The sequence below is a fragment of the Tachyglossus aculeatus genome, unplaced genomic scaffold, assembly GCF_015852505.1.
Source record: "Tachyglossus aculeatus isolate mTacAcu1 unplaced genomic scaffold, mTacAcu1.pri SUPER_30, whole genome shotgun sequence".
NCBI lineage: Eukaryota > Metazoa > Chordata > Mammalia > Monotremata > Tachyglossidae > Tachyglossus > Tachyglossus aculeatus.
In genome coordinates, this window is record NW_024044837.1 from 792,382 (window position 1) to 806,735 (window position 14,354).

Below are 14,354 nucleotides of genomic sequence, written 5' to 3' on the forward strand. Positions count from 1 at the left end.
GCAGACACCCCTGTGCTTTCCAGATGTGGTCAGGCATCGCTGAGTATGTCACACGCTGGCCTTCCCTGACTAAACCCTCATTTCCTCTTCTCCCACTTCCTTCTGCATTGCCGCGACTTGCTTCTTTTATTCATTGCTTCTGTCCCAGCCCCACAGCACATATGTACATATCTGTAATTTTATTTATTTATTTTAATGTCTTTCTCCCCCTCCAGACTGTAACCTCTCTGTGGGCAGGGAATATATCTGTTTATTGGTATACTGTACTCTCCCAAGCGCTTAGTGCAGTACTCTGTATTCAATAAATATGATCGAATGAAATACGATTGAATGAATGAAGTAGGACTAAGGGCCGAAGGGACATTTTCCGTTTTATTGAGAACAGCAGGAGAAGAAAAAAGAGCAACAGCAGCTGCTGCTACAGGAGTGCCCCAGTACAGCTAGAGGTACAACGGCCATTTTTGCCCCGCGGGTAGCCCAGGCACCAGGGACCACTAGGTGATAAGAGAAGCCTGCCCATTTTCCAGGAAAGAACCTTTTAAGATCCCCATCACTCCTCCTTCGACGCTTATCCTGGCAAATTAAAATTCTTTGCTCGGGGGGATTGAGAACCGAGTTCATTAGTTCCTTGATATAAGCATCTCCAGGGAATGTCTCCTTTGTTATCTAAAGAGCCCTCCCATCTATATTGAGAAGAACTCATAAAGGGGCTGAATTTTGTCCCTGTAAAATAAGGGCTGGGGGAGAAAGGAATAATGTCAAATCTTCTTTCTGTGACTGTAGGAAGCAGCTTGCTTTCTCGAGTCTCAGCTATCCTGTCTTTCCTTCCCTCTAGAACATACGTTTCTCCAACCCAGCTGGTAAGCTGGCAGGAAGAGTGTCGCCCAGGACCCCAACTCCTCTCCCCTCCGCAAACCGATGGAAGTAGCAGCAGCAGAAGGACGAGGATAAGGGAAATTCGGTCCTGCCTGGCAGGGCACCACAAAAATGGGGAGAGATTTGGGCTGCCTAAATGGTATGCAATTCTTCTTGAGAATAGGGAGAAGGTCGATTCGGATTTTCAAACGAACAAACCGAATATTCAGTGGGAAAACTCTGACCAAAACCATCGAGAGTGTCAGAAAAGTAAGTACACGTTCCTCCTTAAGTACCTCGGTCCTCCCGAAATCTGATCTCTGCTGTTTTTTCCTGTCCCACATCTGACCTTTCTGATTTGGTCAGGGAAGGAGATAGCGGCTGTTGGAAAGGAATCAGATGGATTAGTATTTTTGCTGGCTGGATCGATCTCTGAGGATTTGGTATTGGCCCGTGCCTCAGGTGATCTGTTGCCCCTGACAAATGTTTCCTTTTCACCAGGCATATCCTCTCCTGGAGCCCTGCTAGGGATCCATTTGATGGTTCTCAGCTCTTGGATACCTGGATTCTAGCCCCAGCTCTGCCTGGAGATGGTTGACGTGACTGATGACTTCCCTGAACCTGGGTTCAAAAATCCGTGTGAATTCCTCGGTAGCTAATTTTTATTGCTGATCTCTCCCCTTAGATTGTAAACTCCCCACAGGCGGGGTCTGTAGTCTATTGTTGTGCTCTGTATGCAGTAAGCACTCAATAAATACCACCGACTGATTGATTTTACTTCCTAGGAGCCTATGAGAGCGTTGTGTACAGAAAAGGTGCCCAATAAAAGCTGATGAAGATTGGTTTAATAAATACAGCCAGAGCGATGATAATGATTCGGTCCAATGAGAGAAATAGAAGCATTCCAACTGCTTTCTTTGAGTTTCCCTTTTTAGCCTCTCTCCTCATTTAATCGTATTTATTGAGCGTTTTCCTTTTTCAGAGCGCTGTATTAAGCGCTTGGAAGAGAATAATATAACAATAAACAGAAAACTTCCCTGACCAACTTCACGTCTGCTTCCTTTCTCATCCTCAGTTGTGACCCCGGAGGAAATCCAGAGTCAGCGATGAGAAATCAGACCTCAGTGACCGAGTTCATCCTTCTAGAGCTGACAGACGCTCCAGACTAGAAGATTGTCATCTTTTTATTCCTGCTACTCAGTTACCTGTTGAACACCACTGGGAACCTGACCATCCTCGTTCAAGCTCTCATCCTATCCCGTCTGGACTACTGGATCAGCCTTCTCTCTGATCTCCCATCCTCCTGTCTCTCCCCACTTCAATCCATACTTCATGCTGCTGCCCGGATTGTGTTTGTCCAGAAACGCTCTGGGCATGTTACTCCCCTCCTCAAAAATCTCCAGTGGCTACCAGTCAATCTGCGCATCAGACAGAAACTCCTCACCCTCTGCTTCAAGGCTCTCCATCACCTAGCCCCCTCCTACCTCACCTCCCTTCTCTCCTTCTACAGCCCAGCCCGCACCCTCCGCTCCTCTGCCACTACTCTCCTCACCGTTCCTCGTTCTCGACTGTCCCGCCGTCGACCCCCGGCCCACGTCATCCCCCGGGCCTGGAATGCCCTCCCTCTGCCCATCCGCCAAGCTAGCTCTCATCCTCCCTTCAAGGCCCTACTGAGAGCTCACCTCCTCCAAGAGGCCTTCCCAGACTGAGCCCCCTCCTTCCTCTCCTCCTCGTCCCCTTCTCCATCTCCCCCGTCTTACCTCCTTGCTTTCCACAGAGCACCTGTATATATGTATATATGTTTGTACATATTTATTACTCTATTTATTTATTTATTTTACTTGTACATATCTATTCTATTTATTTCATTTTGTTAATATGTTTGTTTTTGTTCTCTGTCTCCCCCTTCTAGACTGTGAGCCCACTGTTGGGTAGGGACTCTATATGTTGTCAACTTGTACTTCCCAAGCGCTTAGTACGGTGCTCTACACACAGTAAGCTCTCAATAAATACGATTGATTGATTGATCCTCACTCTCACCCTACTGGACTCCGCACACCAATGTACTTTTTCCTCCAGAATTTCTCCTTCCTAGAAATTTCATTTACGTCTGTCACCATTCCCAAACTGCTGGTGGGTATTTCGACCGGGGACAGGACCCTTTCCTATAACGTTTGTGTCATTCAGTTGTTCTTCTTCATCTTCCTGGGGACGACGGAGTTTTTCCTCCTGGCCGCCATGTCCTATGACCGCTATGTCGCCATTTGCCAGCCGCTGCTCTACTTGACCATCAAGAGCTGGAGAGTCTGCACCCTGCTGGTCCTCTGCTCCTGGCTGGTCGGCTTCCTGATCATCTTTCCGGGCCTAATCCTGGGTCTCCAACTGGACTTCTGTGACTCAAACGTCATCAACCATTTCGTCTGTGACACTGCCCCCATGCTGGAAATCTCGTGCACTGACACGCAATTGTTAGAGAAGATGAATTTTATATTTGCAGCTGGGACACTCCTGGTCACTCTGGCACTAGTTGCTGTGTCCTACACGGCCATCATCCGCACCATCCTGAGACTGCCCTCCACCCAGCAAAGAAAAAAAGCCTTTTCCACCTGCTCCTCTCACATGATCGTCATCTCCCTCGCTTATGGCAGCTGTATATTCATTTGCATCAGGCCATCCCCCAAGGAAGGTTTAGACTTCAACAAGAGAGTGGCGGTGCTAAATACCTCCGTGGCCCCCATGCTGAACCCCTTTATCTACACCCTACGAAACCAGCAGGTGAAGCGGACCATCAAGGACGTAGCCAAGAAGGTGATTTTCTTTAAGAAAAAATAAGAAGCTTTGATACTTGTTTGTGATCCTGTAACAGAAAACGAAATTAAATGGCCAAAGCTTTCCTTGGTGAGGATGGCCTGACACCTCCCCCTCAGGTCTTCCTTCCTCATCATCTTTTTCTGTTTCCACTCCCAAGTCTGATCCGCTCACCACTTTGTCCACTAGACTTGTCCCATCCCTTTCGGCAACACCTTTAGAACTAGTTGTACTTCTAAAGTGTAGTGTAGATCGTATGAGTAGTAAAATAATAATTGTGGTATTTATTAAGTGCTTACTATGTGTCAGGCACTATACCAAGCGCTGGGGTGGATACAAGCAAATCGGGTTGGACAGAGTCTTTGTCAATCAATCAATCAATAAATCGCATTTATTGAGCGCTTACTGTGTGCAGAGCACTGTACTAAGCGCTTGGGAAGTACAAGTTGGCAACATATAGAGACAGTCCCTACACAACAATGGGCTCACAGTCTAGAAGGGGGAGACAGAGAACAAAAACAAACATACTAACAAAATAAAATAAATAGAATAGATATGTACAAGTACAATAAATAAATAGAGTAATAAATATGTACAAACATATATACATATATACAGGTGCTGTGGGGAAGGGAAGGAGGTAAGATGGGGGGTGGAGAGGGGGACGAGGGGGATAGGAAGGAAGGGGCTCAGTCTGGGAAGGCCTCCTGGAGGAGGTGAGCTCTCAGTAGGGCCTTGAAGGGAGGAAGAGAGCTAGCTTGGCGGATGGGCAGAGGGAGGGCATTCCAGTCCCGGGTGATGACGTGGGCCGGGGGTCGATGGCGGGACAGGTGAGAACAAGGCACGGTGAGGAGATTAGCGGCAGAGGAGCGGAGGGTGCGGGCTGGGCTGTAGAAGGAGAGAAGGGAGGTGAGGTAGGAGGGGGAGAGGTGATGGGGAGCCTTGAAGCCGAGAGTGAGGAGTTTCTGCCTGATGCGCAGATTGATTGGTAGCCACTGGAGATTTTTGAGGAGGGGAGTAACATGCCCAAAGCGTTTCTGGACAAAGATAATCCGGGCAGCAGCATGAAGTATGGATTGAAGTGGGGAGAGACACGAGGATGGGAGATCAGAGAGAAGACTGATGCAGTAGTCCAGACGGGATAGGATGAGAGCTTGAATGAGCAGGGTAGCGGTTTGGATGGAGAGGAAAGGGCGGATCTTGGCGATGTTGCGGAGGTGAGACCGGCAGGTTTTGGTGACAGATTGGATGTGAGGGGTGAACGAGAGAGCAGAGTCGAGGATGACACCAAGGTTGCGGGTTTGTGAGACGGGAAGGATGGTAGTGTCGTCAACAGAGATGGGAAAGTCAGGGAGAGGGCAGGGCTTGGGAGGGAAGACAAGGAGTTCAGTCTTGGACATGTTGAGTTTTAGGTGGCGGGCAGACATCCAGATGGAGATGTCCTGAAGGCAGGAGGAGATGCGAGCCTGGAGAGAGGGGGAGAGAGTAGGAGCAGAGATGTAGATCTGGGTGTCATCAGCGTAGAGATGATAGTTGAAGCCGTGGGAGTGAATGAGGTCACCAAGGGAGTGAGTGTCTCTCATGGGGTTCAGGATAGTAATAGTAGTAGTAGTAGTACTTTCCCATCACTGTAGACAGCACCACCATCCTTCCTGTCTCACAAGCCCATTACCTTGGTGTTATCCTTGATTCCTCTCTCTCATTCAACCCACAAATTCAATCCGTCGCGATATCCTGAGGTCCCACCTTCACAACATCGCTAAAAACGGCCCTTTCCTCAGCATCCATACTGCTACCATGCTAATGCAATCACTCATCCTATCCCGTCTGAATTACTGCATCAGTCTCTCCATGCTGACCTCCAGCCTCCTATCTCTCCCCACTCTGGTCCATACTTTACTCTGCTGCTCGGATCATTTTTCTACCAAAATGTTCTGGACTCGTCACGCTTCTCCTCAAAAAAACCCTCCAATGGTTGCTAATCCACCTCCCTATCAAACAAAAATTCCTCTCCATTGGCATTAAAGCACTCCATCACCTTGCCCCCTCCTACCTCATCTCGCTTCTCTTCTTCCACAATCCAGCCCACACACCTCGCTCCTCCAGTGCTAACCTACTCACTGTGCCTTGATCTCGCCTGTCTAGCCGCCGAGCCCTAGTCCATATCCTGCCTCTAGCTTGGAACGCCCTCCCTCCTCAAATCCGCCAGACAGTTACTCTCCCCCAACCTCTTCAAAATCTTACTGAAGACACATCTTCTCCAAGAGGCATTTCCAGACTAAGTCCCACTGTTCCTCATCTTCCATTCCCTTCTACGTCGCCATGACTTGTTCCCTTGGCTCTTCCCCCCTCTCCCAGCCCCACAACACGTATGTATATATCTGTAATTTTATTTTTTCGTATTGATGTCTGTTATTTGTATTGCTGTTTGTCTTCCCTTTCACCTTGTAACCTCCCCAGCGCTTAGAACAGTGCTTTGCAGATAGTAAGCGCTTAATAAATGCCATTATTATTATTATTATTATTATTATTATTATTATTATTATTATTCCCGCACCTCAGACTGTGAGCTCACTTTGAGCAGGAATTGTCACTCTTTATTGTTGTATTGTACTTTCCCAAGGGCTTAGTACAGTTCTCTGTGCACAGTAAGCGTTCAATAAATACGATTAAACGAACGAATAAATAAATAAATACATACATACAGACATAAATAAGTACATAAATAAATAAATAAATAGTAGCAGTAGTAATAGTGATTCTCTGTCTCTCCCATCTTCAGTCCATACTTCACTCTGATGTCCGGATCATTTTTCTTAAAAAAAGGCTCAGTCCATATCTCCCCTCTCCTCAAAAACCTCCAACTGTTGGCCATCTATCTGTGAATCAAATAGAAAAAGCTAACTATAGGCTTTAAGGCACTTAATCATCTCTCCCCCTTCTACCTTACTTCACTCATCTCCTACTGCAACCAAACTCACACACTTAGCTTCTTTAATACCAGCCTACTCCTTGTACCTCAATCCCTTCTTTCTCACCAGAGACCTCTTACCCACATCCTCCTTCTGGTTTGGAATCCCCTCCCCCTTCATATCATCATCATCATCATCATCAATCGTCTTTATTGAGCGCTTACTGTGTGCAGAGCACTGTACTAAGCGCTTCGGAAGTACAAGTTGGCAACATATAGAGACAGTCCTTACCCAACAGTGGGCTCACAGTCTAAAAGGGGGAGACAGAGAACAAAACCAAACATACTAACAAAATAAAATAAATAGAATAGATATGTACAAGTAAAATAAATAAATAAATAAATACATAGAGTAATAAATATGTACAAGCATATATACATATATACAGGTGCTGTGGGGAAGGGAAGGAGGTATGATGGGGGGGGTGGAGAGGGGGACGAGGGGGATAGGAAGGAAGGGGCTCAGTCTGGGAAGGCCTCCTGGAGGAGGTGAGCTCTCAGTAGGGCCTTGAAGGGAGGAAGAGAGCTAGCTTGGCTGATGGGCAGAGGGAGGGCATTCCAGGGCCGGGGGATGACGTGGGCCGGGGGTCGATGGCGGGACAGGCGAGAACGAGGTACAGTGAGGAGATTAGCGGCGGAGGAGTTGAGGGTGCGAAGTGGGCTGTAGAAGGAGAGAAGGGAGGTGAGGTAGGAGGGGGAGAGGTGATGGAGAGCCTTGAAGCTCAGGGTGAGCAGTTTCTGCCTGATACGCAGATTGATTGGTAGCCACTGGAGATTTTTGAGGAGGGGAGTAATATGCTCAGAGCGTTTCTGGACAAAGATAATCCGGGCAGCAGCATGAAGTATGGATTGAAGTGGGGAGAGACACGAGGATGGGAGATCAGAGAGAAGGCTGATGCAGTGGTCCAGACAGGATAGGATGAGAGCTTGAATGAGCAGGGTAGCGGTATTGATGGAGAGGAAAGGGCGGATCTTGGCAATGTTGCGGAGCTGAAACCGGCAGGTTTTGGTGACGGCGTGGATGTGAGGGGTGAATGAGAGCGCGGAGTCGAGGATGACACCAAGGTTGCGGGCTTGTGAGACGGGAAGGATGGTAGTGCTGTCAACAGAGATGGGAAAGTCAGGGAGAGGGCAGGGTTTGGGAGGGAAGACAAGGAGTTCAGTCTTGGACATGTTGAGTTTTAGGTGGCGGGCAGACACCCAGATGGAGATGTCCTGAAGGTAGGAGGAGATGCGAGCCTGGAGAGAGGGGGAGAGAGCAGGGGTAGAGATGTAGATCTGGGTGTCATCAGCGTAGAGATGATAGTTGAAGCCGTGGGAGCGAATGAGGCCATCAAGGGAGTGCGTGTAGATCGAGAACAGAAGGGGACCAAGCACTGAACCTTGGGGAACCCCCACAGTAAAAGGATGGGAGGGGGAGGAGGAGTCTGCCAAAGAGACTGAGAATGAACGACCAGAGAGATAAGAGGAGAACCGGGAGAGGACGGAGTCTGTGAAGCCAAGGTCGGATAGCGTGTTGAGGAGAATGGGGTGGTCCACAGTGTCGAAGGCAGCTGAGAGGTCGAGGAGGATTAGGACAGAGTATGAGCCGTTGGATTTGGCAAGCAGGAGGTCATTGGTGACCTTTGAGAGGGCAGTTTCCGTGGAATGTAGGAGACGGAAGCCAGACTGGAGGGGATCGAGGAGAAAGTTGTTGTTGAGGAATTCTAGGCAGTGCATGTAGACAACTCGTTCAAGGAGTCTGACAGGCCACCACAACCCCCACTTCATTCATTCATTCATTCATTAAATCGAATTTAATGAGAGTTTACTGTGTGCAGAGCACTGTATTAAGTCTTGAGGGAGTACAATATAAAAATAAACAGACACATTCCCTGCCCACAAAGAGTTTACAGTCTAGAGGGGGAGGCACATTTCTATATAAATAAATAAATAAGTGATCTGTCCATGAATGCTGTGAGTCTTCGATGGGGGTGGGTAAAGGGAGCAAGTCAGGGAGAATTGGAAAGGACTGGGAGAAGAGGAAAGGAGAGCTTAGCCAGGGAAGGCCTCTTGGAGGAGATGTGCCTTCAAAGCCATACTAAATCGTATCTCCTCCAAAGACCCTCTCCTGATTTAGCCCTCACTTCTGTGTCACCTACAGAATTGGATCCTAACACCACAAGCACTTTGATACCTAACCATCTGTAGATAATCTTAACGTCTCTCTCCCTCTTTAAATTCCTTGTAGGCAAGGCTCATGACAACCTACTCTACTGTGTTGTACTCTCCCAAGTGCATTGTACAGTGCTTTGCTCTCTTGACCCCACCTCACCTTCTAGTTATCACCCTATCTCCCTCCTATCATTCCTTTCCAAACTCCTTGAACGAGTCGTCTAAACGCGGTCCCTCGAATTCCTCAAAGCCAACTCTCTCCACGACCCCCTCCAATCTAGCTTCCGTTCCCTACATTCCACGGAAACTACACTCTCAAAGGTATGACCAACTTCCTGCCCAATCCAACGGCTCCTACTGTATCCTCTAATCCTTCTCGACCTCTCAGATGCCTTTGACACTGTGGACCACCCCCTTCTCCTCAGCACGCTACCCAACCTTGGCTTCACAGACTCTGTCCTCTCCTGGTTCTCCTCTAATCTTTCCGGCCGCTTATTCTCAGTCTCTCTTGCGGGCTTCTCCTCCCCTTCCCATCCCCTTACTGTAGGGGTTCCTCAAGGGTCAGTTCTTGGTCCCCTTCTGTTCTCTATCTACTCTCACTCCCTTGGTGAACTCATTCACTCCCACGGCTTCAACTATCATCTCTACGCTGATGACACCCAAATCTACATCCCTGACCCTGCTCTCTCTCTCTCCCTCCAGGCTCGTATCTCCTCCTGCCTACAGGACATCTCCATCTGGATATCTGTCCACTATCTAAAACTCAACATGTACAAGACTGAATTCCTTATCTTCCCTCCCAAACCCTGCCCTCTCCCTGACTTTGCCATCACTGTTGACGGCACCCACCACCCTTTCCGTCTCACAAGCCTGCAACCTTCGTGTCATCCTCGACTCCGCTCTCTCGTTCACCCCTCACATCCAATCCGTCACCAAAACCTGCCGGTCTCACCTTCGCAACATCGCCAAGATCCGCCCTTTCCTCTCCATCCAAACTGCTACCCTGCTCGTTCAATCTCTCATCCTGTCCCGACTGAATTACTACATCAGCCTCCTCTCCAATCTCCCATCCTCGTGTCTCTCCCCACATCAATCCATAGTTCACGCCGCTGCCCGGATCGTTTTTGTGCAGAAACGCTCTGGGTATGTTACTCCCCTCCTCAAAAATCTCCAGTGGCTACCAATCAACCTACGCATCAGGCAAAAACTCCTCACTCTCGCCTTCAAGACTCTCCATCACCTCGCCCCCTCGTAACTCACCTCCCTTCTCTCCTTCTACAGCCCAGCCCGCACCCTCCACTCCTCTGCCGCTAATCTCCTAACCGTGCCTCGTTCTCGCCTGTCCCGCCGTCGACCCCCGGCCCACGTCCTCCCCCTGGCCCGGAATGCCCTGCCTCCGCACATCCGCCAAGCTAGCTCTCTTCCTTCCTTCAAAGCCCTACTGAGAGCTCACCTCCTCCAGGAGGCCTTACCAAACTGACCCCCTCCTTCCTCTCCCCCTCCTCCCCCTCCCCACCCCCCCGCCTTACCTTCTTCCCCTCCACACAGCACCTGTATAAATATATATGTTTGTACATATTTATTACTCTATTAATGTATTTATTTGACTTGTACATATTTATTCTATTTGTTTTATTTTGTTAATATGTTTTGTTTTGTTGTCTGTCACCCCCTTCTAGACTGTGAGCCCGCTGTTGGGTAGGAACCGTCTCTACATGTTGCCAACTTGTACTTCCCAAGAGCTTAGTACAGTGCTCTGCATACGGTAAGCGCTCAGTAAGTACGATTGAATGAATGAATGAAAAGGAAGCGTTCAGTAAATGTCATTGACTGAGTGTTTGATTGATTGATAATTGTAGCAGCAAAAAAAGTAATAATAGCAAAGCAGCAGTAGTGGTAGCAGAAATAATAACTAATAGAAGTAGTCATAGTAGATATAGTAGTGATAGGAGCAGTATACGTAATAACAGAAATAATAGAATGAATAAATGGATGAATATTAATTAATTATTATTATAGTATTTGTTAAGCGCTTACTATGTACCAGACATAGTTCTAAGCGCTGGGTAGATACAAAGTAGTCGGGTTGGACACAGTAACTGTCCCACATGGGGCTCACAGTCTTACTCCTCGTTTTACAGATGAGGTAACCGAGGCACAGAGAAGTGAAGTGACTTGTCCAAGGTCACACAGCAGGCAAGTGGTTGAGCGGGGAATCTCCCTGAACACTCAGTAACTTGTTCTGATCACTCCATTTTTAAATATATTTGATTTCTATATCGCCCATTAGAGTGGAACCTCCTCGTGGGCTGAGAATTTGTCACATGTGTCTTAGCAACCAATTTCTACTCACATCAAATGAGAGATCCTCTCTGTTGGCTTTTGGACTGTCATCCTGCAATCTTCCCGATACCAATCTATTCTCTTCTCCCAAGCCTCCTACATAGACTGTGGCCTTTCCTCCTCCCAAGCAAACCTTCCAAACGGACCTCGCTGGCGATCCTGCACTATTCCATATCCTACTCCCTTCCCTCTCCAGGAAGCACTCTGCCCTCTTCCCTTAGCCAGAACACTTCAGAACCTTGCTTCAAAGCCAAATGTTACTTCCTTCAGGAAGTCTTCCTTGATTGATAGCTCCCTTTCCTGGTTGGGATGTCCCATTAGCCACTTTCACTACCATGTGCATTTCTTTTTTAGTCGTGTACCTGTAAGTTTTGTGAGTGTGACTATGACTCGTATTTGAATGACTTGCCCGAGGTGATCAAAAGACCAGTGACAGAGCTGGGACAAAAACCTAGATAATCGACTGTCTTTTCCACCTATGGCAGACAAGATAACTCCTTCTCCTCCAAACCATTTTTCAATCCCCACCTTCACCATGATGGATCCCAGAAAAAGGTAAAATGGGGTTAAGTAACCTCTAGGTCCCGTGGAATGCAATCTATCTCGTTTCTTCTGGCATTTAATAAGGACTTACTATGTGTGAAGTAGTCAGTCAGTCAGTTAATCATAGTTATAGAACACTTACTGTACGCAGAGCACTGTACTAAGCGCTTGAGGGAATACAATACAACAATAAACAGACACATTCCCCGCCCAATACGAGCTTACAGTCTGAAGGGGGAGAGAGTCATTAATAAATAAAAAGCACTGTTCTAAGCCCTGGGGCAGATACGAGTTTATCAGGTCCCTGTCCCAAATGGGGCTTACAGTCTAAATTGGAGGGAAGAGGTTAATCTTGATCAGTGCCAAGTGATAATCTCACATGATGTTAGCAGAACAGTGCTGCCTTCTTCGTTTCTGTAACAGGAAAGAGTAATTGCTCTGCGAAGAGAATGGTGATATCATTCAGAGGAAAAGTGAACTCAACTTCGAAAAAAACAAATGTCATTACTGTACATATATTTAATATCTCCTTCCTGTCTTCAAACTTGAGGGCTGTTGTAAGTGATCATAGATGATCCTATGTAATGAACGATCCTGGGCAGCGATGAATCTCTCTTTCTCCAGTAACCCAGAGGCCATGGAAAAATCAGTAGGAAGTGAGGAAGGGAAAGAAAAGAATGTATGTCTCATGTCATTACTCTCGTACTACAGCCCAGCCCACACACTTTGTTCTTCTAATGCCAACGTACTCATTGTACTTTGATCTCTCCTTATCTAGCCGCTGACCTCTCGTCCACGTCCTGCCTCTGGCCTGGAACGCCATCCGCTTTCATAATCGAAAGAAAATTACTTTTCCCACCTTCAAAGCCTTATTGAAGGCACATCTCCTTCAAGGGGATTTCCCTAACTAAACCCTCATTTCCTCTTTTCCCCCGTCCCTTCTGAGTTACCCTGACTTGCTCTTTTTATACATCACGCCCCACCAAGCACCACAGCACAGCACATACGTATATACCTGAAATTTATTTACATTAAAGTCCATCTACCTCTCTAGACTGCAAGCCCGTTGTGGGCAAGGAATGTGTCTGTTATATTGTTGTGTTGTACTCTCCCAAGCCCTTAGTACAGTGTTCTGCTCGCAGTAAGTGCTCAATAAAAACGATTGTTCGATTGAGGTGGACATCTGTGTAACCTGACTCCCAAGCCATATATCTCAGCACTTTGGACAATTCCCATTTCCCCTGCTTCTAGATCCAGCACTAGATTGTGTGGAATCAGTGGGACAGAAATATCCAATGATATTCTAGATAGCGAGATGAGGATGTTCTCGTGATACTCTAGATCGTATCGTAGAAAGGAAGTGCTAACTGTAGTTCAAAATTCTGACCCAAATCAGACCGTCCCTCTGGAGCTTTCTATTACTTCGTAACATTGGAGCAAATGGAAGGAGAGGGAAAGGAGGGAAAACATGCATCTTTTTCTGGAAACTTTTCTGGGGCTAATTTGGGCTCTCGGACGCGCGCCCCTCCCCACCCCCTACCCCAGGATAAACCCAGTGTCTCTGCCCTTCCTAGGGGAACAAATTAGCCAGGGTTCTACAGGCTGAGTCCCAGCAGCCCTCGCCTCGCCTCTATGCTCTGAACACCTGTTTCTGCTCTCCGTTTTGTTTCCCAAGGGCACCAGTCTCTGTTGTCTGCCATCGTGGTTAACGGCACAGATTCATTAGTGCTCCCCGCGGCTTCGTGCAGCTCAGCTGTGGCTCCTCGCCCCCTTTTCCCCAGAACCCATCGCGAACAGAGCGGATAAAGCCCTCCTGACTCTCGGCCTTCAGAGTCTCTCACCTCCGTGCTCAGTAAGTAGGACTCCTTCATCCGGACAAACCATGATCCACCCTGATGATCCCGACAGCGTTGATATGGCCCCAAAGGCAAAAGTCGACAGGGTCCTGGATGAGTTCTGGGGAAAACCGGCGGGATGTTCCTCTGGGATTCCCCACGACCCTCCATCACCATCACCCTGAGATTTTAGTTGGGTGAGGTAGAGGCTGCTTCCGTATGTTCAAGAGGTGGAACTAAACTGAAACACAAAATTCTCTTCTGTCTCTGCATGCCGAGTCAAAGTCCCGAGAAAGCCATCGGAGAGAGTGGGAAAATTGTGTGGTCATTTCTTGACACAAGAAAGACTTTCCCTTTCCTCCACCTGCCGTTCTGCAGGTAATAGATCTGAATGTTCTGTCGGTGCACTCATCAGTCAAACAGTAAATTGATTAATCAATAGTACGAATTTAGAACCCACTCTTAAATAGTCAATCAATCAAGCCATAGAATTGACTAAACACCTACCTGATTGGTGCAGAGCACGATTCAGAGCTTTTGGGAGAGTAAAGCAAAGTTAGGAGAGTCCGGACCTCGAAGTCAGAAGGACCTGGGTCCAATCATGGCCCGGCCACTTTTTTGTTGTGTGACCTTGGGCAAGTCATGTACTCAGGTACATCATCTGTAGAATAGGGATTAAGACTATGAGCTCCACTGGGACATGGACTGTATCCAACCTGATTACCTTATATCTACCCAGCGCTTATCACAGTGCTTGTGTCATAGTAATTGCTTAAGAAATACCATAAAAAGTCCCTGTACTCAAGGAGTTAACAGTCTAGCGGGGGGGATTGTAGGGGAGATGG

At 47.7% G+C, this 14,354-nt stretch overlaps 1 pseudogene; it reads left to right on the plus strand.

Moving 5' to 3' along the window:
* The first annotated feature begins 1,961 nt into the window (after positions 1–1,961).
* On the plus strand, positions 1,962–3,687 carry LOC119921848 (annotated as a pseudogene).
* The last annotated feature ends 10,667 nt before the right edge of the window (positions 3,688–14,354 follow it).